General features: G+C 41.8%; 1 long non-coding RNA gene across 26 annotated transcripts in view; it reads left to right on the top strand.

The window, feature by feature from the left end:
* LOC135320909 (uncharacterized) overlaps positions 1-27,979 on the top strand; it is a 131,023-nt gene that overhangs the window by 23,767 nt on the left and 79,277 nt on the right. For 15 of the 26 annotated variants that reach the window (XR_010380282.1, XR_010380259.1, XR_010380261.1 and 12 more), the window contains 3 exons: positions 16,055-16,236; positions 18,719-18,943; positions 25,608-25,731. This is a non-coding gene — a long non-coding RNA (uncharacterized LOC135320909). Of the gene's footprint in view, positions 1-2,257; positions 2,481-16,054; positions 16,237-16,788; positions 16,929-18,718; positions 18,944-19,559; positions 25,068-25,104; positions 25,469-25,607; positions 25,732-27,979 lie in introns of those variants that run through there. The other 11 variants (XR_010380264.1, XR_010380273.1, XR_010380258.1 and 8 more) reach the window with 10 other exon arrangements.

Genomic DNA, 27,979 nt, shown 5'->3' on the forward strand with positions numbered 1-27,979 from the left:
TTTGGATATGAATATGTACATTTCTTTGCATGTAACTTGGATTTTAGACTAGAACACCAACCTCTTGCTTTCCATGAGCCACAAAACTCATAGCCAAATGACATACGTATGAAATATTTTATTCTTTTCTTCTGAGACAGAATCCTTGAATCTGGGACTTGGGCTGTGATTTTGCTTTTTGCTCTTCCCACCCCTCTTGTCGTCTCACTCCTTTTTCCCACGTGGCCTCCAAGATGTCATGGTCTCCGAGGAGCAGGTGGACAAACACCAGTTGGTCGCCAAGCAGTCCTGCTGTAGAGGGAGCCCAGCCAAGAGCTAAAGGACATCATCAGAGAGGGCTTCCTTGAAGAAATGGGCTCTACATTCAGTTATGAGGACAGAGTAAGAGTCAGCCAAGAGAAGGAATCAAGAGGGTGACTCAGGTAGCAGGAGCAGCCCGGGTAGAGGCCTGGAGGCTTGTGGGGTGGGGACTCGGGGAGAGTGCACTGTGTGGTCCAGGGTGGAGGGTGCCCCTGCTTGGGAGGACCCTGGAGTGGGCCTAGGGATGGAGGGTTTTGGAGGAGCTTGCTTTTTTACTAGAACTGACACAGAAGAGGCAGTGAAGTGTGTCAGCAGAAAGTGACCCTCAGGAGAGGTACTCCTGGTTTTGTTTCTGATGTTCTACAGAAAGAAGGGGTCGGGGTGGGCGAGAGCAACTCTGCCCGTCCCTTTGAGACCCACCCCTTCATTCATTTATTCATAACACATGCAATTCTGAGTGTCCAGGGGAGAGAGGGTGGACTCACAGTAGTAAGAAAAATGTATTGCTTCTTGAGAGCTTAGCAGTGTCAGAAGTTGTCTTAGCGTAGAATGTTCTAGGAACACAGCAGGGGCACCTAACCCAAAGGGCAGAGGTTCGAGGGAAGGAAGGCTTCCTTGACAAACCGTCAAAATGAGCCTGGAGGCAAGTGGGAAGTAGCAGCAGGTCAGGGGGCACCTGAGGTCATTGTGGACCTGGGTACTGTGGTGAAGGTGGGCGAGCAGGGTCGGGGGTGGGGCTAGAACTCTACCAGGGAGCCTCTGAAGGGTTTGAAGTGGGGGTGATGTAATCAAATTTGTGCTTTGGGAAGGCTGTCCTGGCTGTGTGTGTGTGTGTGTGTGTGTGTGTGTGTGTGTGTGTGTGTGTGAAGCGGGGAAGAGGGGGAGAGTGCCAGCAACTGGGAGGGTCATTAGAAGACCATTGACAGGCTGGGGGGCCACCAGTGGGAGAGGGGCGTCGGGGCTGCTTGGGGACGGCAGGGGCAGTGTGGATGCCGGATTTCCTCATGGGGAGGGCTTATTAACTGTGACCCCCCTAGCGGCACCTTGTGGCTGGAAGAAAACGGATGCAGCCAGGTGGACTTTTCTCTTCTTCCCTGCCTTGTGTGATGATCTTAGCTCAGCCAACATTTGGAACAGAAGAGCTAAGTTTCAGGGTAGTCCAGGACTTTGATGAGCTCGTTCGAGTGAGATCTGATAGGATTTAGGCTTGTGTTGAGATCTGCATGTTCACTTAGCTAGAAACGTCCCGTCTTTTGGATTTCCATAGGGGTATTTATTCTTGATAAAGATTGCTTTCTTGGTGAGAGGAAATTTAATACAGCTGCTGTCTTTCTCAAAAAAAAATCTTATCTTTTAAGAAATTTAGTATTCAAAAGAATAGCAAAATTTAAAAATGATAAAGTAAGGCTTTGGTGTAGTTTCTTTGGATTCTGAGTTAATGTAGAGTTAGAGCCTTTGCATTACTTAAATAGCACATCCTTGTCAGTATTTAAAGAGCTGTTAGTGAGCGCCCCAGGCCCCACTTCTCAAAGCATCATTAAATCTTGCTCTGAAATACTGAAGTCATAAAGTTCTTGTTGGCAGAAGCCAAACAGTTGGTTTATAATTTGCAGCATAGCACCCTTTATAAAATAATAATAGGTTCAAAATTAAGAAAGTGGAAGATAACTGATTTTTTTAAAGCTGAAATATAAACTCTCTTGTGTTAATGTTGCAACTGGAAATTTCGAAAAAAAAATCCTACTGTAATATCATCTACGTGGAATACATATATGTCTATCACGTTTGCAACGTAACTGCGCAGTGGTTTTTGAAGACAGGACCATTCCAGCTGAGATACTGGCAGTGATGCTTGCTGGTTTTCAATGGAAAACCCTAAATTTGCCTACTTAGCTTTATTCTTTTCTTTTCTGTTCTCTCTCTCTCTATCTTTTTTTTTTTTTTTTTTTTTTTGTAGTGAGAGTGCTCAGTAGTGCTTTGCCAGCATGATTTTGGGGCAATTTGGGGGCAGATATCGTGCACAAGCAGTGAGATATTTCCATGCATTTTACTTTCCGGACATCACCATGGAACATGTGGGGGTTTGTGCCTGCAGGCCGGGATGCTGCAGGACTCCCTGGTCCATCACCGTTATGTCTTGGAGCTGCTCCAGTCAGTGAATGACTTTCTGTGGCTTGGAGGTAAGGTGATCTGATGCAGATGATCAGATGTGTAAAAAGTACTGTTACTTGAAATAGAAAACCTATCAAAAATGGCTCTAAAATACAGGATGAAGGAGGAGAAATGGCTGAGCTGCTTGCATGGGGAATATTCTCAGGTGACTCCCTCATTGTGTCTCCTGTCAATCCCCCCACCCAGCCCTGCACGGCAGTCATGCTGAAGCAAGCATGCACTTTCTCAGAAACACGCTGAATTTCCTTGTGCCTCTGTTTGTTGGCTTTTTTTTTTTTCAAAGCACATCTTGCCCTTTGTTTAATGCCATCCCTGCCTAGTCACCTCTTACACTCATTCTTCTGGACCTCGTCCGTACAAAGCTGCTGAATGGATGAACAGAATGTAGTATCTCCATGTAGTGGAACATTATTCAGACGTAAGAGTGAATAAAATAGAAAAAATAAATAAAGGGGAATATGAAAAAGCCACCTGCTCTGGGAAGTCCACCCTGACTGCTCAACCCGCCCTTTTCCCTTTGAAACCCAATCACTTATGCTCCTCTCTACTCTTTTTGATAGTACTTACCACCTTCTAATAAACTTTAACACTTTCAAAAAAAAAAAAAGAGAGAGATGCTGATACCACTTCAACATGGACGAGCCTTCATAACAGCACGTTAAGTGAAAGGAAGCAGACACAAACGGCCACATATTGTTGACTTCAGTGATCTGAAATGCTCAGAATAGGCACATGCAGAGGCAGGGAGCAGGTGATGGTTGCAAGGGGATGGGTGGAGGGGGGTTGGGGAGTGAATGCTAGTGACAGGGGTGTTCTTCTGGGGTGATGAAGTGTTCTGGAAATAGATGGTGGTGAGGGCTGCACAACCGTGAGTGTGCAGAAAACTGCTGAGCGCTGTCTCTGGGAGTGCCTGTGGTTGGGGGCGGATTTATTTTGTTCTCATCCGTGAAGAGTCATCTTGTGCTGAGGCCATTCTACTCCTGTGAGTGGTGAGGCTCAGAGACTTTGCAGAGTCATGTGTTATTTTCCCCCTTGCTGAGTGTAAGCAAAAAATTTTTAAGCCTGAGGAAGTGCTCTATCTGCAGAAATGTCTTTGAGTTTTGCATGGTGTAAAAATCTTGAGAGATTTTTAATCGTTGAGGAGAGCCTGTGGGGGGAAACAGTCCGTGAAGCCTGGGTGACACTGGGAAGAGCCGCGCTTCCATCCCTGACAGGGGTGGGGACTTCACCCCCGTTCAGGCAGTGAAGGGCCCAGACCCGTGAGCGGAGTTGACAATCGTGAATATTTACGTGTATCCGCTGCTTCATCTTGGATATTAATTTCAAGCTGAGTCAGTTTGTGGCGGCAGCCTCATCCTACATCAGGAATCTATACTATCTGCTCTTTGAGGTGAAGACCTGACAGACTTGATTATTTAACAGTCTCCCTTGAATTGATATCTCAGATTCCTTTGTCAATAGTAAAACAGCAGAAATATAGACGTCCTTTTATGCCGATGTGACCTGGAGCAGGTTTAGTCTCTGTGCCTCAGTGGCCTTATCTGCGGGTGGGGAAGATGATAACAGTGCTTCCCTCAGAGGGGCTGGTGAGGGGAGAGGGAGGAGCACAAAGGGAGGACTTACACGAGATACTCATGAATGACAAAATTTAGTGCTCTCAGCCTGGTGAGGCCTCAGGGCCGAGATGGCCGAACAGAGCAGTCCTAGCCGGAGCTCGATCCGTGTTGGCAGCTGTTATGATCAGTATCACCACTGTGGGTTATCAGGCAGTTTTAAGACTTGGTAATAGGAATTCATGAGTAATGTTAAAAGATTAGACAACTCAGATCCGGTTTACATAGTTCTCAAGATTTCCTATGAGAAATGGATATTTTTCCCCCATCTTTAATCTGAGTTGAGTCTCTAAACAACTTCTGTATTCCTCCAAATTTTATTTAATTCTCCATTTCTTGAAAAAAAAGTCTTTAAATGGAGTTACTGGTGTCTGAACTGAGGGTCTCATGCATGCTGAGCACATACTCTCTCAAGTGAGGTATAATCTCCCCCGTGATTTTTTTAAACTTTTCTTTCTTAGTATTCAGAGATTAGAGGCCTCTAATTCTTTTTCTGGAGACATGTCCATGAACCTGTAAATCTATAATTAGTGGACAAAATTTGGTTTATTAAAAAATTCTATAAAACATTCTGCAATCCTTTCAAAAGTAAATGCTCATTGACATAAAATGTTTCTCCTTTATGGTGATTTCTAATTTTTTGTCTGCCTTAACTTATTAAAAGTAATCCTCATCATCATAATGACCAAGCTTGCTCTGAGTGGACACCTCCCTAAGGCTAAAATGCTTTCCTCATATTTTACCTCATAGCAGGTGTTTAAGGGTAGGCATCAGTGTCTCCTTTTTTGCAGCTGAGGGATTGAGAAATGGGGCAGCTTGTCCAAAATCTCACACAGCTGGCGCTGGCAGACTCAGGGCTGGAACCCAGGCTGCACAGGATGCTTTCTCAATGTCTCCTCTGATCAGCCCCGTGTTGAGTGGTTTCCCGAACTCCTGTGAGTCCATAAGTGAACGATTTTAGCGGTCTCAGTTTGATGAAGCCTTCAAAGGAGAGACACCAGTGAGAATGTGAGACAGAGTGGCATAAATTGAAATTGTACATTTTCACAAATGTTGCATTCTCAGGCAATGGCTTAAAAAGTTTATATTTTTTTATTTTAGTGCTCTGTAAACACTAAAAACAAAATATTAAAAATGATTATAGTGCAAAATAGGAGTGGGCTTTGAAAGTCCAACCATTGCTAATGATGTTGCTTGTTTTTCTCTAGTGGTGCTTATTGACAGAAAAATTTACAAAGGCTGAATTGGTTCTATGTAGTCTTAGTATGGAGGAAAGTTTTGTCAGTGAATATTGTAAGTAAAATCTTTACTCTTTTCTTTCCTGTTGATGAATATGTAAGTTGTTTTCATGGCTTAAGTACATTTCCTCATTTGTGAAATTTGAGTGATGCCGTTTACCTTGTTTGACTGTGAGATGTAGACGCCTTGTATACGAAGCACCCAAGAGCTGCTTAGTAAAAATATGCTGTCACAAGGACAGATAGTTTAGAAGGATCAACTCTGAATACTAAAGAGGGTGGCTTGTTTCTGATGCATATTCAATATGCATATATATGAATATATGAATATGGCTTAAAGTAACAAGGATTCAGGGTTTTGTGTGTGTGTGCAGTATGAAGGTTTAATGAAATCTGTATCATTCTAGTGAGACAGGGACTAGTTAAATCACCTTAAGCAGATGGCCTTGAAGATTATTTACACAGAATGTGTGTTGTTACAACTCAGAATTCATGTTGCCGTGTAACCATCCACTCAGACATTTAAATTCGTAGAAATCTGACCAGAACTATTAAGTTTAGAAAAATCCACATTGATTATTTTAAGGGAATAAGCTTCTTTCTTTTGTGATTAAAGAAATTTTGATTTATTTTTCTGCATGCTTAATAGGTTTTAAAATATCAAAACATTGATTTGACATGTCACTTTTTTTAATAGAATAAAGCTCATGCTGTTTTAATGTGCAAATAAAAGTTTTTGTATTTCAATACACTTGTATGATTTCCCTGGCTCTTTGAGAAGTATTTTGCAAGATACTTAGATTACCTACTGTTGGAAAAATACAGACGTGACTTTTATGAATAGAGGTCTAGTACAGATCTGTTGGTTTTTGCTACAGTGCATGACATGAGGCCTAGGAGAGAGAGCTTTGCTGCTGATTGCCGGAAGGACAGATCCCAGATCTCAGTCTCCCCTCCTGTAAAATGAAGTGGCTGGACTGGATTCTTTCCTCTTCTAAGATGTGTTTCCATGAGCCTGTGTCTTTTGTTTATATTCAAGAGTATTAGCAATGTCAGATTAAATACTGAATACCCCTCCCTTCCCCGAAGCAAACTGCAGTATGTGCTACATAAGCTTTTAGTTATCTGATTCTTGTTTCTGATTCAACAAGCAATTTTTGTGTTGCATCTTTCCCGGCAACCTGGAAGGTCTTTTTAGCCATAGGAGGCGCTGTTGCACCTTCATACATTCTTAATTTTCCTGTTTGTAAAAGAAGGCTTAACAAATATTTTTTTGCTTTGATTCCTTTGCTTAGTGCTTCAGAATAGCACAATGTCCATTATGTCTGTCTACCTGGAAAAATTATTCTGCTTATATCTTTGTTTTATTCTGTCATCTCGCTGTGAACATTTCAGACTTGCTGTGCAACAATGGCAAAATCGGTCTTTTATTCCAGTGTTAGCAACCAGTGAGCCGGGATTTTATAAAGCAGCTAGAAGCGGCCTCTTGAGCACCTTAAAGCTGAAAAGTGTACTGAGTTCCCTGAGTATTGACCCAGCCGCTGTGTGTCATTTGGTGGGAGGTGATTTTGTACATAGAAGAAGGGGTGTAGTGATTTGACTTGGGTTTGCGTGCACACGCTGTCACTGAGCCACGTGAGCCTGAGTCAGTTTGTTCTGAGTTTCTCCCTCGTCTGTGAGATGGGGATGCTCGTATATGCTTTGCAGAATTGTGAGAATTAGAAATTATGTAAATTGTTTAGCACAGTGGGAATGTCAAAGGGCTCATAAAGTTTAGCTCCTGTTTTGTATGAAGCCATCATTTTACAGTCTTTGGCAATTACTAAGAAACAGGAAAATAAGAAAAGCTGGTTTTATGATGAAAGATATTTGAGGAGGTTCCATAGTTCCTATACCCATAATTTAGCATCAGCAAAGTCAGGACCGTTACACAGTCGCCCTGAACCAACGTTAAGCCACAGAATTTTTTGGTACTTCATATATATTGGGGCTTAAGTGGACCCAATACTTATACACATGTTTTCTCCAGCAGCCAACTGAGAGATGACACAGAAGAACAGACAGGCGATAAATGTCTCCTTTATTACTGATGAAGCCACGTTCTCCATGAAATTCAGGGCTGTGGGAAAATGCATGTCATGATACTGTGTCCCAGAATTAGAGACTCACGCAGTCCCAGGTAACTCTGGGCCACAGCGAGCCTTCCCTTAAGATGATCTGCCCCATCCTGCACAGGGCTGCCCTGCCATGGAGCTGAGCATCCCGGGTGCTTCCCAAGGGTGGCCAACACTGGAGGGAAAGGAAAGGTTTCATATGCCCTGCTTGTCTCTCCGGACTCACACCTCAATCTGTTATTGTGAAGAGTGCTAGCCGTTGGCCAGGGGTCAGGGGTGTGAAGGGGGAAGCACTCTCCATGGACCAGAGGAGTGTGGAGGAGGCATCCCTTCTCTCAGTTTAAACAGGTGGTGAGATGCAAGAGAAGGGTGCTCTCCAAGAGTTTATAAGAGGGGAAATAAGGATTTCCTTTGGGACTCAGACTAGCCATGAAACACAGAAGATGATTAGTAGGGAGACTTGTAAATCACTTTCTTATTAAATTCACATTTGTTGAGCACCAAAAATGTGCTACATTCTTTTCTGAGCGTTTTACAGAAATGAATCCTTCAATCTTCACAACAAGTGAGTAAGGGAGATTTGATTGTTATCCCAGGTTTACAATGTGGAAATTGAGGCACGGAGAGAGTAAGTAAGTTGGCCAAGGTCACAGAGCTAGTAAGTGGCAGAGCTGGTATTTAAACCCTGGCTGTCTGGTTTCCAGGCTCCCAGGGGTGGGCTTTGGGTGTTTAGAGGTATCTGCATCCCTGGATCTCTGTACCTCTGTGCATCACTTAGCCCAGAAAGGACAGGGAAAGGAGAGTTACACAGGTGCTCACAGTCGTGTCTCAGCCACTGTCCACGGACAGTGCACCGTGATTGGCGTTAAATGTCTTCTGGGCAGCAGATCTGTTCGTATAAAAGAAATTTAGTCCATTGAGTTAATCTAGAAACCCTTCCTGCTCTGCTTCTGTCCATGGTTTCCATGTGACTGCCTGCCCGTGATTGGGCCGTTGAGGAGAATCTGTACTCATAGTTGAACTCTGATATTTCAGTCTGGTTCGTAGTTTCACATCTCCTGTTACATTAATAAATTCAATTTCTGGTTTCTTTGCATCAGTCTCTCATGAGTTTGGTTAATGTGACATCAGTCCATGGGAGCCTAGTGTTGCTGACGGTATATTTTCTGAGCACGTTGTGGCACTTCTACCCGTGTGGACCTGGGTGGAAGATTTCCGCCTTCCGCACTTATTTTCCCGAACAGCAGGGTCCTCTCCCACCCCCGGATGTGAGGCTGGGAGCTCTCAGAGTAGGCCAGTCAGAGGCCAAGTCCACAAATCAGAAAATAATGAAGTCCTTGGAAGTGGGTTTAATAGAAAAAAAGGGCTTCCAGGTATTCCGATGGGCTGTTCGAGTCCATTTGGTGAAAAGCTATCCACTGTTACTGGTTGAGCTGCTTCTTTGCTGTTGAAAAGTCTGGATTACATGGAGGGATTTTAAAAAGCAGAAAGGTGTGATTTCATGTGGTACATCCACACCGGTGAGTAGTGATGGATGACCGCCTGTGTGAGGCATAGACAGAGTCTTACAAACTTCATAAAACAGCTTTAAAAGCTCTGCCATCTGAGTGCACTTCATATGGGGTCCAATTCATGACTGGGCATGCTGAGAGGGCAAATAATTGATAATGGCAGAAAGGACACAGAGGCATCAAAAAGGTCTCAGTCATGTTCCCTGTTTAAAGGATGTGGCACAATGTAATATATTTGAGCTGGTTCTTCACTGAACAGTTTTGAGTGTTTTCTGGGACTCCCCAGTGCACCAAGGTTCCGTGCAGCTGGGTGTCCCCTCAGTGCAGCTCTGTCAGCGCTCATCCTGGGCTGACGTGGTGTCACGGGGAGCAGGACAGTCAGCGTCCCCGGCTCCTCCGAGCTCCGTTTCTTCATCCGCAATGCTGGGTTTCTCTTCGGTGTCTACTTAGTAGGGTTGCTGAGAATCACACGTGATGGTTGTCAGGGGCGATTTGTGGTTGTCTCTGTGATTGTCATATAGTGAATATTTGATAGAAACTCTTGTTTTTTATTAAAATTATGGCTCCTAGATTGCAGTGGTTTTTAGTCTGCATTTACTCTTTTTATAAATTTATTCTTATTTTTAAATAAGCACTTATTTTTATTTATTTTTATGAAGGAACTGGGGACTGAAGCCAGCACATTGTGCATGCTAAGCAGGTGTTCTACAACTGAGTAATACAGACCCTCCTTGTCTGAACTTAAAAATAAATATTTCAATACACAAAATAGCTCTTAAACCCCATCATGGGCCTATTTTCTGTATAGACAATTGAATACATATGCTAATTCAATAAGAATAAATGTTGTTGGGACATAATTTCTGAATCTGTTTATGTGTTTAAAAACGATCATAGGTAGTGATAAACACGAGTCTTGGATCCACTACTTAGGGTCTGTTTTGCCATCATGGGAAATTATATTTTACAGAGAAGGCTAATTGGGTCTCGTTGATATTTGGATGATTTAGCAGATGATGAAGGCTTTCAAAAGCTGACAGTTTTGTATTTTAAACTAACTACAAAGTTATCTTCTATAAATTGGAAGTCCTCAGCTTGTGAATTGCCCAGTAATTCAGTGTGTACATGTCTGTGTCTCTGTGAACGTGTGTGTGTGTGTGTGTGTGTGTGTGTGTGTGATTTCAGGAAGGTAGAAATAAGTTCCATATAGCCTTCTGATACCTTTCTCTTCCAGTTCAAGGTGTAGGCATATATTTATACAAATAAATTGATACTCTTTTGTCATTTGGCATATTGGTGGGTATAAAAGTTTCTCATACTTGTTTCAGAAGGGTTGGGGAGAATGAGCTTAGAAAATAGGAGGAGATAGAGGCAGGAAGGTTCTTTACACTTTGTGCAGGATGAGAAACAGTAGCTTTTCTTTTTTCTACTAAAGCAAACTGGCACTGAATTGTAACATACTATTACTCAGAATTGCTTTTCTGATCAGATACGAGTGCCTCAGATTTTTCAAGGCAACATGAATGATGAAATGTGTTTTAGCAATTATCTTTAAATGTAGTTTTATTTTTTAAGTAAAAGGCTATAGCCTGTTCTTTCTTCCAGCGTTACAAGAAGTTCCCATTGATCCAGGTACATGATAATTGTGCTTAGTTTCTTCGGGTTATTGTTTTGTTTTTTTTTTTAAGTGCTTGTTTCATTGTGGTGTGAATGAATGTTTAAAATTTCTGGATTTTGATGTTTAGAACATGCTGATTTATCAGAACTGTTAAAAACCTGATTGTTGTTTGGTCCTCGTTTGGTGGGGCAACCTATTGAATTCTGTTGTCTGTTAAAGAGGGAAATTCTTCCTCTAGCCTGTAGATCATTAAGTGAATGGTTTGCAGTGTGCCTTTAAAATTCTTTGAATGCATTGAGCATGTTTGTCCAGTGAATTTTGAATTGACTCATAGTAATGAATTTGTTTGATTCTGTGGCTTTTGCTCCTCTCCACATGAATTTGAATTCTCTGTTGCATTTTGTATACGTGTTCTTAACAGGGGAAGAAATTTTGCATTTTTTACATAGGTGGGTTTTCCTATCCCCTCTGAATGCCTTCTGTAATTGATACAGCGAAAATCTGTTATTTCAGTGCTTAATTATTTCATAAACTATTTTTTGGCTTAATCAGAAACAATGACAAAGAATGATAATAAAAAACATGAAAACCTTCCTTCCTTTGAAGAATAGAAATGAGGTGGTCAGGCTCACGCGTGCTTTGTACCTGACACCCGTACTTTCATGTCATTGTGTATCATGATTCGGAGATGGAGTTGCTTCAGGTTTGTAGATTTTTGTTTTAACATTTGTGTTGAATTCATTCTCTAGGCTGATGTTTCCTGTTGCGTTTGTGGAAAGTGTAGGTGAAGGGAAACAGATGCTACGTTTTGTATTCAGGAGGCCTGAGTTGCTGAAGAGTATAGAGTAGAGGGTGGGCTGAGGAACAGAGTGACACTCCCTCACCTCCAGGCTGAAATTGATGAACGATGAAATCAATTAGGTGTATCGGTATTTATTTGACCAATAGAAGTCAGAGGGCCCAGACTGTCTAGTTATGCGCAATGGAAAGTACTGAATTCACCTGCAGAATTAGGTGATTTACCAAGTAGAAACAGCTTAGAGCAATCAGAAAAATCAGTTCTATGATGAGATATAAAAAGAATATAATATCTATTATTTCTGAAACTTTTCTATGTTAAGTTGTGTAGAGCTAAAATTAAGTTCCAAGCACCAGGAGTTAAGAGTCTGGGTGGTTCTGTGGGATCGTTATTCAGGGATGTGTCTAGACCCTGCTGGAATGGCCGAAGCTGGCAGGAAAAGACGCAGAGGCAGGATTTGTCATCCTAGGGTGTCCTCCATAATGGTTCCATGTGATAGCCCATGATTGGGTTAACAAATTTAACAGACACCAGACGCATGTCAACCTTAAGAAGAAAAAGTGTGCTTAGTAACTGCTTTCAAGCAAGCACCTGTGCATCCTCACTCCTGTCTCCTTGCCATAAAAAGCAGAGACAATGCCTTGCTTGCATATTTGAGGTTTTAGATAGCACTCTGTTCATTGCACAGCAATGACCCAGGCCCTCAGCTATAAATGCTGGGCGTGCGTGCTGTTAGATAGTCTATTATCCCCAAAACACGGACCTGGCTGGACTGGTGGTCTGCTTTGTAATGAATATCTAAAGAATTTATCTTGTTCCCCTCTCCCCATGACTCCCCTAAAGGTAAACTAAGCCTTTTTACTCATTGTGGATTCTACAATCTCTGTCTCATCCTGTCTTTCCCCAAGTTCCTGTTTACTATCACACAACTGTTAAAGACTATTTTCTTTGATTATACACAATAAATATGGGAGGATTTGAGAGGCTCTTGGAGTTGGCTCCCTACTCCCTCTCGCTTTCTTTCCTTTTTCCACAGTCTTGAGTCATTCATTCCATGTCGGTAAGACTTCTGCCAGCCAGAACCCACAGTTCCAGGTGAGAAGGATGCAGACTTTATCTCTCCTACCCGAGGGAGAGAGAGAAGAGAATTGAGATCTGCTCCCCCGTGGTCCCTTCCTGCCCCAGGGCCACTCCAGTTCACCTGCAGCCTTCTGGCCTCTGCTCTCAGGGCCTCTGTCCCAAGACTGACATCAGCCTTTTTTTCCCTTGTCAATATTTCCTGTGCCTTTCAGGAGTTGGTCTCTTCTCTGCAATTCCACCCTGGCAGATGTGATGGTGGTCAGCGTGCTGGTGGGCAGTCATTTGGGGACTCCCAGGAACCATTCTGATTCTCCTGAGTCTCTCATTCGGGGTTACAAAACTGTCGAGAACCGGAGGAAGCCCATTCACGTGAGGTCAACACAGTATTACATCACTTTCTTTTTATTTTTGAATTTTCAGTGGAGAAATTATTTGTAACAAACTGTTCCAGATTTTCGGCCGCCTGCTTTCCTCACCACTATTTCCTTGTTGGCTCTGGTGCTTGTTTAAAGAACCAGGTTTCTTCTCTGGTCATTTCTAGCAGCTGGGCTTGCCGAATCCTTGATCTGCATTTGAAGCAGAATGCTTCTTCGTGATGTCAAACTGATTTTCCTTGTCATGTCTTAATATTTTGTGTACACTCAGTAACTGTTTCAAGTGAAATGCTCTTGTCCAATTTCGGTTAACTCACATTTGCTGAACTCCTGCTTTCATGCTGAGGGCAGTTTCTTCTTCCTGTAATAAAATTTAGCAATTTGCATTTACTATGGGAAGGTACTGGCCCGAGGTGCTCTCGTTCTTAACAGTTTTAATAACAATTCACCCATTAAAATGTACAGTGGTTTTTACTCTATGCCCAGAATTGTGCATCCCATTCAATCTTAGAACATTTTCATCCCCCCAACAGGAAGCTCCTTACGCATAAGCAGACATCCCCATCTTCCCCATCCTCCCACAGCCCCAGGGAGCCACTTTTCTCTCTCTGTGGGTTTGCCTCTGCTGGAAATTTCATGTAAATCGAGTTACTTCATGTAAGTGGAAGCATCTATTGTGACTGACTTCTTTCACACTGAGTAACGTTTTCAATATTTGTCCACGTTGTGGCCTGGGTCAGTACTCAATGCTTTGCTATTGCTGAATAATATTCCTCTGTATGGCTGGGCCCCTCTGTTTACCCATTCATCACGTGATAGGCATTTGTGTTGTTTCTGCTTTTTGGCTGTGATGAGTAATGGCTCCGTGAATATTCCTGTAGGAGTTTTTATGTGAACATTTGTTTTCAGTTCTCTTACGTGTGTGCCCAGGAAGCAAAATTGCCTGGTTATTCAGAAACCAAATGTTCAACTCTCTAAGGACCTGCCAGGCGTTTTTCCAAAGTGGCCAGGCTGTGTTACATCCTCACCAGCAACGGCTGCGTCCTCTGCATCTTCTGTGTCCTCATTAGTGCTTTTTACTCTTTTTTTGATTATAACCTATTGTAGTGAGTGTGAAGCGGTTTCTCCTAGTGGTTTTGACTTGATTTCCCTTACAGCTAATGATATTGAACATCGTTTCGTTGTGCTTATTGGTCATTTGTATATTTTCCTTGATAAATGTTTTTCAGATCCTCTATTCATTTTTTAATTGAGTTGCCTTTTTATTGTTGAGTTGTAGGAGGTTCTTTTTGTTTTTGTTTTTTTTTTTTTTTTTTTTTTTTTTTTGGTAGATACAAATTCCTTATCAGATAAATGATTTGAAAAAATTTCTGCTGTGTGTTGTTTTTTCACTTTCTGGATGGTGTCCTTTGAAGCAATGTTTTAAAATTTGATGAACTCCAATTTATCTCTGTTTTCTTTTTCCTTGTCCTTTTTCCTTATCCTCTGTTTTCTTTTTCCTTGTCCTTTCCTTCAGTTTACCTTGTCCTTTTGGGGTAATATTTAATATCTGAGGTATTTTATTTAAACTTTTATACATAAAATAACTTAATTATTAGGACAGTTCTAGGAGACGGGTGCTGTTGTTGTCCCCAGTCTATGGATAGGAGACTGGGTTGCAGAAAATTTCACTGACTTATCAGTGTCAAAGCTACCCAGTGCTTTGGGAGTTCAGACCCTCATGTTTGTCCCCAGCGTCTGTGCTCTTCACCACCATGCTCCACTCCTTCCTGGAATCGTTAATGAAAAAGTCTTTACTTTTTTGATTTCTTGTTAGTTTTTGTTTTTCTCATTGGGGCCTCATCTCCTCATTTTCCTTAAAGAGATCAGTGTAGGTTTATTTTAGGTCTCATGTAGGCAGAAGCATTGCTATCAGTTAACTTCTTTATTACTCACTCCCCAGTGATGGCTGTTGCTAATTGACCTAATGAAGTCTTGCTTTAGTCTTTCCTTCTCATGACACTAACAACAGAGTCATGACTTACAGAATGCTTAAAGAAGAAAGTACTTGATTGATTTTATTTTGCTACCCAATCAAACCAATCAAATAAGAACCCCAGAGTTGACACAGACGGTAAGCCCTCCAGAATAGGGTCACTGTCTTCCTTGTGTTTCATTTGTTTGGTCACAGTGTCTGGATAGTGCCTTGCTGTCCAGCAGTTTTGTTAGGATACAGTGTTCGTGAATCATTGTAAGGACAGAATTTTGACAACAGACTGTGCTGTTCATTTCACGAGGGAAAGTTAATATAGAAATACTGCTCAGATCTATTTTAAAATTAAGCTTGGAATTTTGAGAAGAGTTCAAGAAACCATACAAAGATCTTTTTCACTAATTTTAGATCTATCTTAGACACAATATGGTTACATAGCAGAGTACCTTATCAAGTAGATTTGACAAGAGGTGTTTATTATTGATTATTTGTTTTAGTTGAAATATTCTACCTGGGATAAAATATTCAGTGCCCATAAATGAACAAATATGTTTGTATTTCTATGCAACATGGGAGCAGACTTCATATGTTTCTATATAATATATATGACTGTGTGTTTTAATCTGTCTTTCAGTGTTTTTATAGTTTTTCAGCAATGTTGTAACTTTAGAATTCTTCTAAGAAAATCACCCCAGATTCTAGTGCAGTTTGTACTGTGTATCCTGTCTTATGCATGGGATTCCACTGTCCCCACAGGGAGGAATTTCCTCTTATATTGAGTTAGTATCAGAGTTAAAGGAACTGTGATTTCTAGGCCTTTGCTCTCCATGTGTTTGCATTTGGCTGTCAATCGCGATTTTCCCTTTCTTGAGTTTTCATTGTTCAATTAGAATTTTTGAAAATAACTATTAATATGTTGCATCGATCTCCCTAGAAACTTGATGTGTTTGTGCTTTTCAGTTTTCAATTTATGAAAAATGTAAATACACACTTGTTTTTAAGTAGTCCTTTTTCACTAGATATTTGGTTACCTCTTTATAGTTAAAATATTTTTTCCCAATGTATGAATCAGTGTGCATGTTTTAAAAGATACCTTACTTTTTATTTTTCTTATTGTAACAGTTATATTCATTGTAGAGAATTTAGAAAATACGGATAAACACATTAATAAATTAAAATGGCCTCTAATCTCACCTAGACATACAGTTGTAAGGTTTGAAATTGAGAATTACAAGTCCTCTCACATTGTTCTTCTTTTTCAAGTACGTTTTGGTTACTGAGACCCTCGAATTCCCATATGAATTGTAGCAGCAGCTAGTCAGTTTCTGCAGAGGAGACCGCAGGGATTGTGATCGAGACCACGTTGAATATACGGATCGTTCTGGGGAGCACTGCCATTCCAAAAGCGCTGTCTTCTGATCCAGCAATGTGCGTGGTTTGTCCAGGTATTTAGGTATTGTTTAATTTTTTTTTAACAATGCTTTGAATTTACAGAGTTATTTTACTTTGTTTTTTTTTTGCCTTTATACTGAGGACAATTGTGCCAGGTACCGGGATTAGAAGTGTATTTGAGCCCCGCCACTTGCTGCCACCATGGTCACTGCGCTCTTGCTTCACCCGCTCTACAATCTTGCACAGAATAGGACCTCAGTAACTCTCTCTCTCGAATGATTATATGCTTGTTGGATGATGCTTGAGAGTCCGTGTGATGATTTTTTTCCCCAGCCTTTCCCCACTTCTTTACTATGCCCTTTCTCTTCCTTTCCTCCAGCCTGGGTTTCAGTTTACCTGTGGCATTGATTTTTCTTGTCTGTAGACACTTCCTTTCACTGGTTCACGATAATTTTACATGTGGGCTGTGGAAACTTGCTAGATGTCAAGAAAGAGCCAATCCATTGCATGCTAGTATTTTTAGAGTGCATTATTGTTTTATCGATTGAAATTAAATCAGGGTGACCCCCTGAGCCCTCCTGTGAGCTGTTTTTGCCATCCTACAGGTGATAATGCTCTGGCTGCTGAATGTGCCCTTTCCCCAGACTTGGTTTTGGAGTTAAGTCACCATCAGTGGAGCCCTCTCTTTAAAAGATGAAGAAAACATTTGCTCCTTCTCCCTGGTTGGGGACTTGGATGAGATGAGGTAACAGATAAAGAATGGAGCCCCACCTCATTCTAACACCCGCTCGTTCCGTTCCTTTCTCCACGGAAAAAGAGTACAATTCAACACTATAAAGATTGATTGTGAGCAAATGAGATAGACAGGACAACCGATCATTTATTAAATATACTTTCATGCCAGAAACAAATGTATTATTCACACAAAAAGCACACAAAGCACGGTAGTACCGTGATTACCAACGTGGGTCCGAGTTCGAGTCCTGCTCTGGAGTGACCAGTCCTGTGAGATGGAGAACTGGTAGGTCGGCTTAGCCTCTCCCGGGCTTGTTTTCTGTCCTGCAGAGATGGGGCTCGCTAGGCGTCCCACCCCCATAGAGATACTGTAGGGTGCAAATGATGCGCATGGGCAGCCCGAGCATAGCTGCTCATTCCTCGTAAGTGAAGGAGAGCATAGCTTTTGTGGTGAAGGCTTTATAACAGCCCCGTGTGGACTTTCAGTGCTCCGAAGGAATGCCTTGTGATTTGGAGATGGGATTCTCATTTCTGTAAATACCCAAGGATTGTGTAATTGGGCCCTGCTGATTTGAATCTATTCTTTAGAAAGTACATATTGTAGATAAATTTTTCAAGCATGCATGCTTTTTTCTTTTATCATTTATTGTTCTACCCTCTCTCTTGGTGGGACTTTTCATGGAATCCAGGAAACAGCCCTAAGCCACCTGCCCCTTCACACGTCTCCGTGGCGGTTTTCTTCCCTGACTAGAAGAGGGTTCTGCATAGGGAATTTTCTTTGTTCCCCTTTTCTTGGAGTCTCTCTGTCTGTCTGCCCACCTCTCACCTGTCCAACTGTCCATTTCTCTTCCCACTCATTCTTCTGACTTGTTCCAAATAGCATTTCAGGCAGCTTACAGAAGAACAGATACCAAATAAACAGGTGAGATAATGGGACCAAGTTCAGACAGTGAGGCTAGGAGGCGAGCCTGTGTGAGGGTGGCAGGCATGAGAGACACGCGTCTGCCCTGTGACTTATAAGATCGACAGCAAGAGTGTGCCTGAGGCTCCCAGCAGACACAGGTTAACAGGGTTTGTGGGAGATGCTCACTGGCTGTGAAATAAATAAGTGGCTGAGGAGAAGCCCAGCCTTTCCAGCTACTAAGGCTTAGGAGAATATTTTGAGTGTCTTCAACATCAGAGTATTTCATCTTTTCTTTTGTCAGAGTTCTACATATAGATGGTTACATTCTGTACCTGGAAATTTCTACAAAATTTCTTCCCACTTGAGTCCCATGACTCGGGAATGGGGTGGTTCTGCTCATTGACTGGGGTTGGCCAGAAACCAAAAATGACAGCTTCAAAGGAGCCTGGGATTTGTCAGTTATGTTTTGTCAGTACTGTAGAGTTCAAAAAATGCTTTCACAGTATCTCTCCATCTGAGGCGGCAGCGTGCTCTCTTACCAGCATCAGGAGCTCAGGGCCATGGGATGGTGGGGGCTGACTGCTTTGCCGTCAAGACAGCTGAGCTAGTCACTGCAGGTTTGATTCTTTTACGTAAGGCCTTTCATGTTCTTTACTTGAATGTTTCAACAGGGAGTTAATTAACTGAGTTAATTAACATTTAATAAATATGATTCTTTGTTGAAAAGACAGTTATAGACAGAATATAAGCTCTGAAGCCTTTAAAAACGGTTTCATTACTGAAATTTCAGTAGGGGAGATACACAGTTTATCTTATTTATGCCTGTCTTTTAAAGTAACAAAGAAACAAGACCGAAAAGGCAGAGGATTGTTTCTGTTCTTCCTTTCTGCTTGCAGGTGCCCTCACCTCCAGTAGCATCCATCCAGACACCGGAACTGACACTGGCCGTGCTCCGAACTGCCTCAGCCCTGAAGACACAACTGACAAATAGAAGGGGACCACGCCCTGTTACAGCAGGTGCTCTCACTTTGTGGATCCTTATGTAACTGAGCGGTGTTAATCAGGATTGCCCGTTCTACATTGTGTGGCGCTGCTGCGGTGTCTCCTAGTTACTTGTTTCTGTAAGTATTCATGTATTATTCCCCACTGAGTGGTACTACACGTCTAAAAATGCTTTTTTCAGATGAAAAATAATGTGCATTTAATATAATATGTCTGAAAAAAGGGGCAAAAGATTCTATCCTGGTCCCTCTACTCAGAGATAATAATTAACAATTTAACATTTATTTTCTGTTCTTTTCGTTAGTGTGTATCATCTCTGTCATAAAAACCAGTGAGCACTCTGTCCCTGTTTACTGTTCGGAGACCTCCATTTTCCATTCGGCTTATTACATGTTTTTCTACAATATTCTATCTCCCCTGGCATGATTTTTAAAGACCAGTGTAGCATTCTGTCTTATGGAGGCATGGTCCATTTTACTTCGGACTTAAATAAACTTTTAAATTCCAAGTGTACTTAACTGAAATACTGAAAAGAGAACTGTGGTGGTACAGGAAGGCCCCTAACTCCCTTCTCATTATTTCCTGAGAGTAAAAGCTGTTGAAAATTTGGTATATATATTTCATGACCTTTATGCCTATGAGATACATATATATACACATATGAGAAATCAATATATAGGTGTGTGTATATATGCTTTATTTAAAAATGAGACCATACTATATGTTTTTCTGCAGCTCGCTTTATTCACTCAGGGGTATATCATGGACGTCCTCCCACTCCAGACTCACCCGGCCCTTTCAGATAGATTGGAGGGGTCTCCTGATGTGCGGGTGTCGTCTCTTGTCCACGGAAACATTTGGTGCGAGACTGCTGTGGACAAGGCCCTGGACCACGGCGAAACGCCGGCTCCCTCAGCGCCCGCAGCTCGCCTTGATTTACCGCATCATTGTCTTGATGGTGGACAGTTAAGTTTTCTCCATTTTCCACTGTCAGAAAGAATGTTTGAGTTGCATCCTTCTTGTACAGAACTTCCTGTGATCTTGTATGTGTATTCCTTTAGTTAAGGCTTCTGGAAATTTAGTCCCTGGATGTGACATTTACATTCATCACAGACTCCTTTCAAGTGACTAGAAATTCCTTCTCCTTTGGGGAATGAAAAAATGCACAATTACTTATGTAACCAATTCTCTATCGCTGGATATGATTTCACTTCAGTTTTTCTTCCCACCTTTGTAAACAGTGCTGTGTAAATGCCCTGATGGGTACATCTTTTTGGACTGATTTTTTTTTCCTAAAGGAAACGATTCCTAGAAGTGGAGTTGAGTCAGTGTGTATGTACGTTTTTCAGAGCTTACAAATCCATTGATATGTCATCCTCTGAAAAAGTCGCTCATGATTTGTTCTCCCACAGATGGACACTAGCTAGATTATCTTAAAAATATTTGCCAATATGATAAGCAAAAGTGCTTTTTCATTTTTTTTTTTTGCATTTGATGACCAGTGAAGTTTTGAGCATTTTTCACTCATTAGTCATTTGACTTTTTTAAAATGAATGATTCCTTTTGTCCTTTGCCCACATTTAAGTGAGGGAGCTTCTTGTTGCTTTGTGACAGCTTTTTGTATGTTATGAAAATTAACTTCGTGAATTCATCAACATGTATCACAGAGCTTTTTCTTGTCATTTCTTTCCTTTCATTTTGTTCAGGAAGTTTTCTGATTTTTGTTGTGGCTCAAACTATTCTTAGGATAGTAAATGTCTTCCTTATGGGTTTTATCTTTGACATTATTCTTAGAAATACTCTCTTATAATGGAATAAATCTCTTCTGTAGGTATTTTTTAATCTCTAAGATGGAGATTATAATAGTACATGTTATAGTGAGGAGAAGTTGAGTTAATAAGAGCAAAGAGTTGTATTTGCTGTTACTAGTACTTTTTAATATTTACATCGCTATCTGCAATTTATCTTGTGGTCATTATGACAGGAGTAGAATTTATTCTTTCCAGGTGATTCTCTGTCCCAGGACAATTATCGAATTCATAATTTTCTCTTTGATTTGAAATCCCACCTGTACAAAATACTTACATACACTAGAGTCTTTTTTGAGCTCATGGTTCCCTTCTGTCAATCTCCTTTCCTTACTCCAGCACCATATCTTACATGTTGTAAAAATTTATTTAATAACTGGCAGTCTGATTTTTTTTGATTCTTTTCTTCCATCCCAAATTTTCTTGTCAAGTATTATGACTTTATTATTCCTGAAGAATTCCAAAATATTTTGTTCAAGTTAAAAAAAATCAGATTGGAATTTTCATGGGATTTTTTAGTAAGTTTTGAATTATTCTTAGGAGAACTTACATCTTTACAAAACTGCTTTTCTCCATGCAATATGTTTATGTCTCTACATTCATACCTCTTACTTTAACCCTCAGTACAGTCCTGAAGTTTCTCCATTTAGAATATGGGCATTATTTTTGAATTTATTCCAGATTATTGTTTATGTTTTTGTTAATTTTGTAAGTGAGAATTTTTTGCTATTATATTTTTAAATGTTTAAAACTGACATTTAGAAAGGAAGATTCGGTTTGTCAATACTCACTTTGTAACTTGTCATTTAAAATTGTAAGTATTAAGTACTTGTTCCAGAATCCTTTCTTTTCTGTTTTTTAAAATTTGTTTCCAAGATTCTCAAAATGTTCATAGCTAAGTAGTATAGGTGGGGACACAGATGGAGAGAGGAAGTGTGGCTCACGAACAAACTGTGAGCAATTTCATGGCTGCCTTTAGGCTGGAGAAGCCACAGAAGAGCCCAGGTTAGACCAAGGGTGGCTTTGTATGCACTTGAAAGCCAGCTTTCCTGCCTGTATGGTGAAGCCTGGTGGGCGTGGCAGGTAGATGATCAAGGTCTGATCAAGGTCATTGGCTGCACAGAGCACTGTGTCTGTGAGAACTGGAGACCATTACCATGGGAAATGCTTGGCGCCAGGAACACTGCAGGGGAGCTGGGGAGCCTGTGTGTTAAGGATTTTCCAGCCCTGGGAGAGGGAAGATGAGACTCTGCATTCAGATCTGAGTTTGAATTCATCCTCTCTTGTTTACTGGTCCTCTGACTTTTGTCAAGTTATCTACCCGCTTTGAACTCCTGTTTTCTTGTCTCTCAAAACAGGAGAATTACAGCCTGCTGCTAGAGTGTTTGATCAGGGTAAATGATTTGTGTCTATAAGATGCCACGTACAGTCACAATCTCAGTGAGAAATGGGCTGTCGCCTCTTCTTCTGCAACTCAGTGCTCGATAAGACATCGGGGGAAAGCCAGTCCCTAATTTGTATGTGATGCAATGAGGAACAAAATTAACGTCTTGCCTTTCCCTAGCAGGATTCTTATTTCTTTGCTTCATTTACCTCTTTCCTCCTTTACTCTCCCCTTTCACCTCCTCCACCAAAAGAGACTGAGTCTGTCTCAGAACACTACATTCAAATTACTTTAAATGTTGGCTCATCCCCATGAAATTACAGTGAAATTAAAAATAATCTGTACACGTCCCAGACATGATTATATTTGATTTACACACACACACACACACACACACACACACACACACAATCAGGCTACCTCCCATTTGCTGAGGGAGAAGGACCACTTTTTCTGAGTTTTCATTCACTGAGCGTGAGAGCAAAGTCTCTTAAGCAGAAATTCGCCTGGCTTCTTGCATGGTTTTTTAAATTGGATTTCTGCTTTGTGTCCACAGAAATAGACTCCTATTAGAAGAGGGGAAGTGGAGACATAGATATTCTGCTGAGATATTGGTGTCATCATATTTGAGTTGGAAAGGACTTACGACAGCATAGAGTCGTACCTTTTTATGGGTGAGAATCCATGATAGTGTAACTTGGACAAGAACCCGGGTCTTCTGTCTTCATGTCCACGCGGATGAAGAGGCAACTGGGTGGGGGATGGCAGGGATCCTTACTTGAGTTCCGGGGTCTTGCTAGTTTCCATTGTTCAGCTGCCTTTAGTTTATGTCCATGTGGCCTCTCATGGGAAGGTCACTCTATCCTGATAGATTGAGTTTCTAATCAGCAAAAAGGTCTGGACCCACTCATGTTTCCCAGAGATTTTCTGCTGACCTGCTGACAGTTTATATACATGAGATCTTAGAAACTGCTGGATATAAAATCCTTATTGTTATCATTTGCCCTCGAGTTCCACAGGAATGGGGTGCTGTCTCAGGCTGTCTAAGGCCAGCTCTGAACAAAGATAGGGTGATAGGCTGTGCAGCTGGACACTCCCCAGTCGAATGGGATTTCCACCTTAGTTTTTAGAATCAGGCAGATGAGTTCAAATCTTACCTTTACCAGTTATTAGCTTTGTGACCTTGAGGAAGAAACTTTACTTTTTTGGGGACAAATTTTCTTTATCCGTAAATAAGTTCAGTATTTATTTTAGGGTTTTTGTTTTAGAATTGAATGAGCTAATTCCCTCATTTATTCCTAAAATACTGATCACATGGTTCTATGCTGGTGACCTAGTGGTTGATTACTAAGGGACTCAGTAGTGAGAATGTGGGTGAGGCTCCCTGGATAATAGAGCTTATATTCCATGATATGCTTGTAAAAGACTGGATTGCAGTGGATTTTTAGTAAATGTCCATTCTTTTCCTAATCCCCATTGATTGTGTATATATCTTTATACTAATATATGAACAATTTTTTATTGCAATATAAGTCTTTTTGTAGTATTTAAAGTATGTAGCTATAACAAAAATACGTGAAATAAAATGATTTGACTTTTATTTTCTTTTCAATAAACAAAACAAAATAAAATAGAAAAGAAAAGAAAAAGTTTTGAAGGAGTAGAAATAATTTTATTTCCGTGTAATCGACTCCCTATGTTAGGTTTTTCGGTTGTGTTCTTAAACAGCATATAAAATTGACAGGTTTTGACTTCAGTGTTGATAGCTGGGTGAGTATAGTTTCTTTTTGTGGTTGTCTTTGATGAATTATTTGCACTAGATCATAAATAATGTGCATGTTACATATTGGAAACGAGGAAAGAGTGGAGACATACTACCTCCAATGCAGTCATTTTGTTACCGAGTCCAAACTCATTCTGCTCACCAAATGACAGGCCAATAAACTGGGAGATGAGGTGTTGGAGCAAGGAATAGTGACTTTATTTGCAAAGCTGGCAGACCCAGAAGATGGCAGACTGATGTCCTGAAGAACCATCTTCCCCAAGTCAGAATTGAGTCTCCTTTTATACTAAAAAGGGGTGGGGCTGCAGTTGGTTGTTGGAAACTTCTTGTTGTATGAATTGCTTGTCCTTTGAATCCGCTGTTCTTGCAGCTGTCCATGTGGATCAAATCATGTTGCCATTGTAATACCTCCAAAAGTAAAACAAAGTTATTCTCTATTTTGCAACTTGCCATCTCTACATAAGTGCAGATTAGTTAGCATCCTTCAAGATCACGGCCAGGAGAAGAGGCTGTCCTGGATATTTCAGTCTAAAGGCAACTTTCTTTTACAAATGGTGCAGAGATAGCAAGTCTGAGCCTAGAAAACAGGGCACAGGTTTAAAGCCAAAGGAACAGACCTAACATGGGGTCAAAATTGTTCTTTTCTATTACAATTCCCTTTTCCGCTTCATAGATAATTTTAGTAAGAAACATGAGCAATTTTGTATTTTTGCTTCTTAATAACCGATAAGTGGGCCAACTATATTTTTGTGAGCAGGGATGCTGTGCGGGCATAGGGGTCACAGCAAACTCTTGTTGGGGGTGGCCGACCCTGGAACATGTCTGATGCCCCGTGAGTGTTGGTGAGGGTCCCCTAGCCAGCGGCTCTCTTCAGGAGGCAGCATATGGGCATTGATATCTGGAGACCTCATTTTCGGCTGCAGGAAATTTTTTAGATACTGCGATTGAAAAATCACTCCAGCTGGGGATAATTAGGGAAAAAAGGAAAAGTAAAAGGGTTTGGAGTAGAGTAGAAGAGAAGGACATCAGATCACGGAGCCTGAGTGCTTGGCAGCGGGGCTTCGGGGGAGAGGGGAGCAGACGTGGGGAGGGGCCTGGCACCGGAACCAGCTCCTGCACCTGTCAACATGCCCAAGCCACATAGCTTTTAATTGGGCCACCTCTCTGGGCTGGATGTCACCCTGTGCAGAACCTTGAGAATCGAAGGTAAGGGGTGGGCAGCACTCACCTAGGGGTCACTGTAGATTTCGGTCAAGTCCACAGTGCCTTTTCTGTTCATGTGTCTTCACTTGTCCTTTATCTCAGGATCTGAGGAGGAGGAGAAAGGAACTCAGATAGAGATCCAGGAAGATATCCGACTGTGTTAAGAGAGGACAGACACAGTGACACGGGGAGCGAGGACACTTGCAGCAAAGTAAAATGACTTCACAACTATTGCTTCAGAGCTGCAGGTGTGAGAGAGCCTAAGCCTGTCTCAGAGTGCAGGGGACAAGCGGAAAGGAATGGCAAAATTTCCACTGAAAATTGAAATTTTTTTAAATAGCCTGCTACTGTTGCTTGTATCACTTGAATGAATGCAGGCATATTTCTGTGGGCATTTATAGGTTCACTCAACCCCACCAGCCCCTCTTGCCCCCATCGGGGATGGGATTTCTCAAGCACAGTGCACCTCCTGCTTCAGTGGGCCACGCTTCGGGTCCTCGCCTGGGGCCGGGCTGCTGCAAGGCACAGAGTCCCTGAGGCACGGCCTGTGATACACGACAGGAACATCTCTGCTATCGACTGAGGGCCTCCTTTTCCCCCTGCAGTGTAAGAATTCCGGTGACTGAGTTAGAAGCATGCTTCCAAGCTGTCCGTGTCCTCGGCATCCAGAAGCGGAGCCTGGAAGCTTCCGAATTTCTCCAGAATGCAGTCTACATTCACCTTCGGCAGGTGAGTGTATGTCCTTACACAAGTGGAGGAATTTCTGCAGTTTTCCTGGAACTTACTCACCACTAGTCCATCTGATTTTTCTGTGCTAGGATTCAGTATGGCCTGCTAAAAAATCTGGAGTCAGATTTTGAAACCCTGATGAAGAGGATTATTTATTTTATTTCACTATATGATAATCTTTTACTTTCAAAATTCAGAATTTTTGGTTCTTTCAGGCATTTTTGGGGGGGTTCGCAAAACAAATTTGCTCTTACCGTCTTTGCGACCTGTTGCTTTGTGCCTCTCACCTGTCTTCTGTCACTTGTGAGGCAGTTCCATTTGTGACCCTGTCCGTGTTGTTCATGTTATACAACATAAAGTCTGTAAAAGTACAGTCACTTTTACTCCGAAGACATTCCACAAATAACTCCTTAAATCTGGGTGTTGTTTTAAGAAGACAGAATCATTAGAACATGTAATTGCAGGTTGCTAGTGCAAAATCCCCAAATCAATAGTCTAGCTCAACATCTAAAATCTTTCTAATCTACCTTGGATTTGTATGGATAAGTGAAGCAATTTGCTAAGAATTGAACACCAGGGTTAGAATACAGGATGGTGTAGCTCAGCAGGTCCTCCTGAGCCAGCGCTGTGCCAGAGGGCGGGGCCGAGGGAGAGGGCGGGGCTTAGGGAAAGAGGAGGGCCAAGGAGGAGGAGGGTCCTGCCCTCCCTGAGCTGACAGTTTCATGGCAAACACCTTCACCATGTGAAGAAGTTGGAGTTTCTTCTAAGAACACTAGGTTTGAAAAGAGTCATAAAAGAACGGGAGTGACAAAATCCAATTTGTGTCAAGTAGGGGAGAGCAGCTGGAAGGCCACTTGGGAGACTCGTGAGTCCAGGTGGGCAGTGTTGGTGGCTTCTACCTGAGCGGTGGGACAGTCAGTGGGACAGTCACCGGGAAAAAACGAACAGATTTTAGGCATGTTTAGATGGTAAAAAGGAAAGGATGAATGATGTCTGTGAAGGTAGGATGGAGTAAGGCCCAGGTTTCTGGGTGGATTAATGAGGTAAATGATGGTCCTGCTGTGCTCTGAGCAGGGAAAGCTGCAGAGGGAGCTTTGGGGGAACCCTGATGAGTTCAGCTGTGGATAAAGTGAAAGGCTGTTAAATGTGTGGTCTGGGAGCTCAGGTGAGAGCCAGTAGCGAGTAGGGGGAGGGGAGAGAGACGTTCAAATCATTTTGTCTTGTGAGCATACAAATAATTATGAGTAATGATACACTTACGCCTCTATATTATGGATTTAACACCCATTAACATTTTGTTATATTGACTGCAGAGGTTCCTAATATTTTTTAATAGAAATAAAATAAATAGAAACAAAATAGTGGAGTTAATAAACATCTTAGAGTTGATGTGTGTCCTTCTATGTATTTTGATACCTCATCTGTTTATAAACATAATCTAAAAAAAGTTAACTAGTTTAGCATAAGTGTTAAACAGAGGGACGTGACAAACAGTTTTGGGGCTTGAAGCTGATCTTCTCGGGCAAATTATGTAGCCTCTCTGTACCTTTGTTCCATTTTCTGTGACTGCCCCCGGGCCCCTCATCAGAGATGATTTCCTAGACTAGATGATGGGAGGGAGGCTGCTGAAGGGAGTAAGAAGTGGCAACTGCTAGGGACACTTAAGAGAGAGACAAAAAGAGATTGAAGTCAATAAACTCAGTACAAACAAATACTCTCAAAAGAGAAAGAATCCTGCAGTGTTTTGAGCCACTTAGCATAAGGGAAACAAAATCACGTGGACCCAAAACTCTTGAGCATGTGAGTATTGTGGGTGGGAATGTCTCATCAGAAAAGGGTTGAGAAAAGGTCTTTTGGTTTCCCTTGACGTTTCCATTAAGGATGGGGAGCAGAAGTGAAAACCCTCAGCTTCAGTGGAAGCTGCTGTTTTGTGTGAAACTGACCAAACTTTGGAGACCAGTCATCAGCGGTGCTGGCAAATGAAGAGATTTCGGGATTGGGTGGGGCACTTGCTGTGACTTCCAGGTGACCTACTGGCTGGGGGCTGTGAGGCGGGCAGTAGGTTTGCAGGGAGACCCGGGCATAATCCCTGGCTCTGAGGCTGCTGCTCTGACTAGCAGACCTGGGCACAGGCAGACCTAATGGGGCAGCTCGGGATGTGGCCTGGGACACCTGCCGTGCTGAGGGGGAGAAGAGCGCTTCCCTGAGGGGGTGTCCCTGCGGAGAGTGGAAACGTCCTCCTGCAGGG

Source organism: Camelus dromedarius, unplaced genomic scaffold, assembly GCF_036321535.1.
Source record: "Camelus dromedarius isolate mCamDro1 unplaced genomic scaffold, mCamDro1.pat HAP1_SCAFFOLD_164, whole genome shotgun sequence".
In the NCBI taxonomy this organism is placed as follows: Eukaryota; Metazoa; Chordata; class Mammalia; order Artiodactyla; family Camelidae; genus Camelus; species Camelus dromedarius.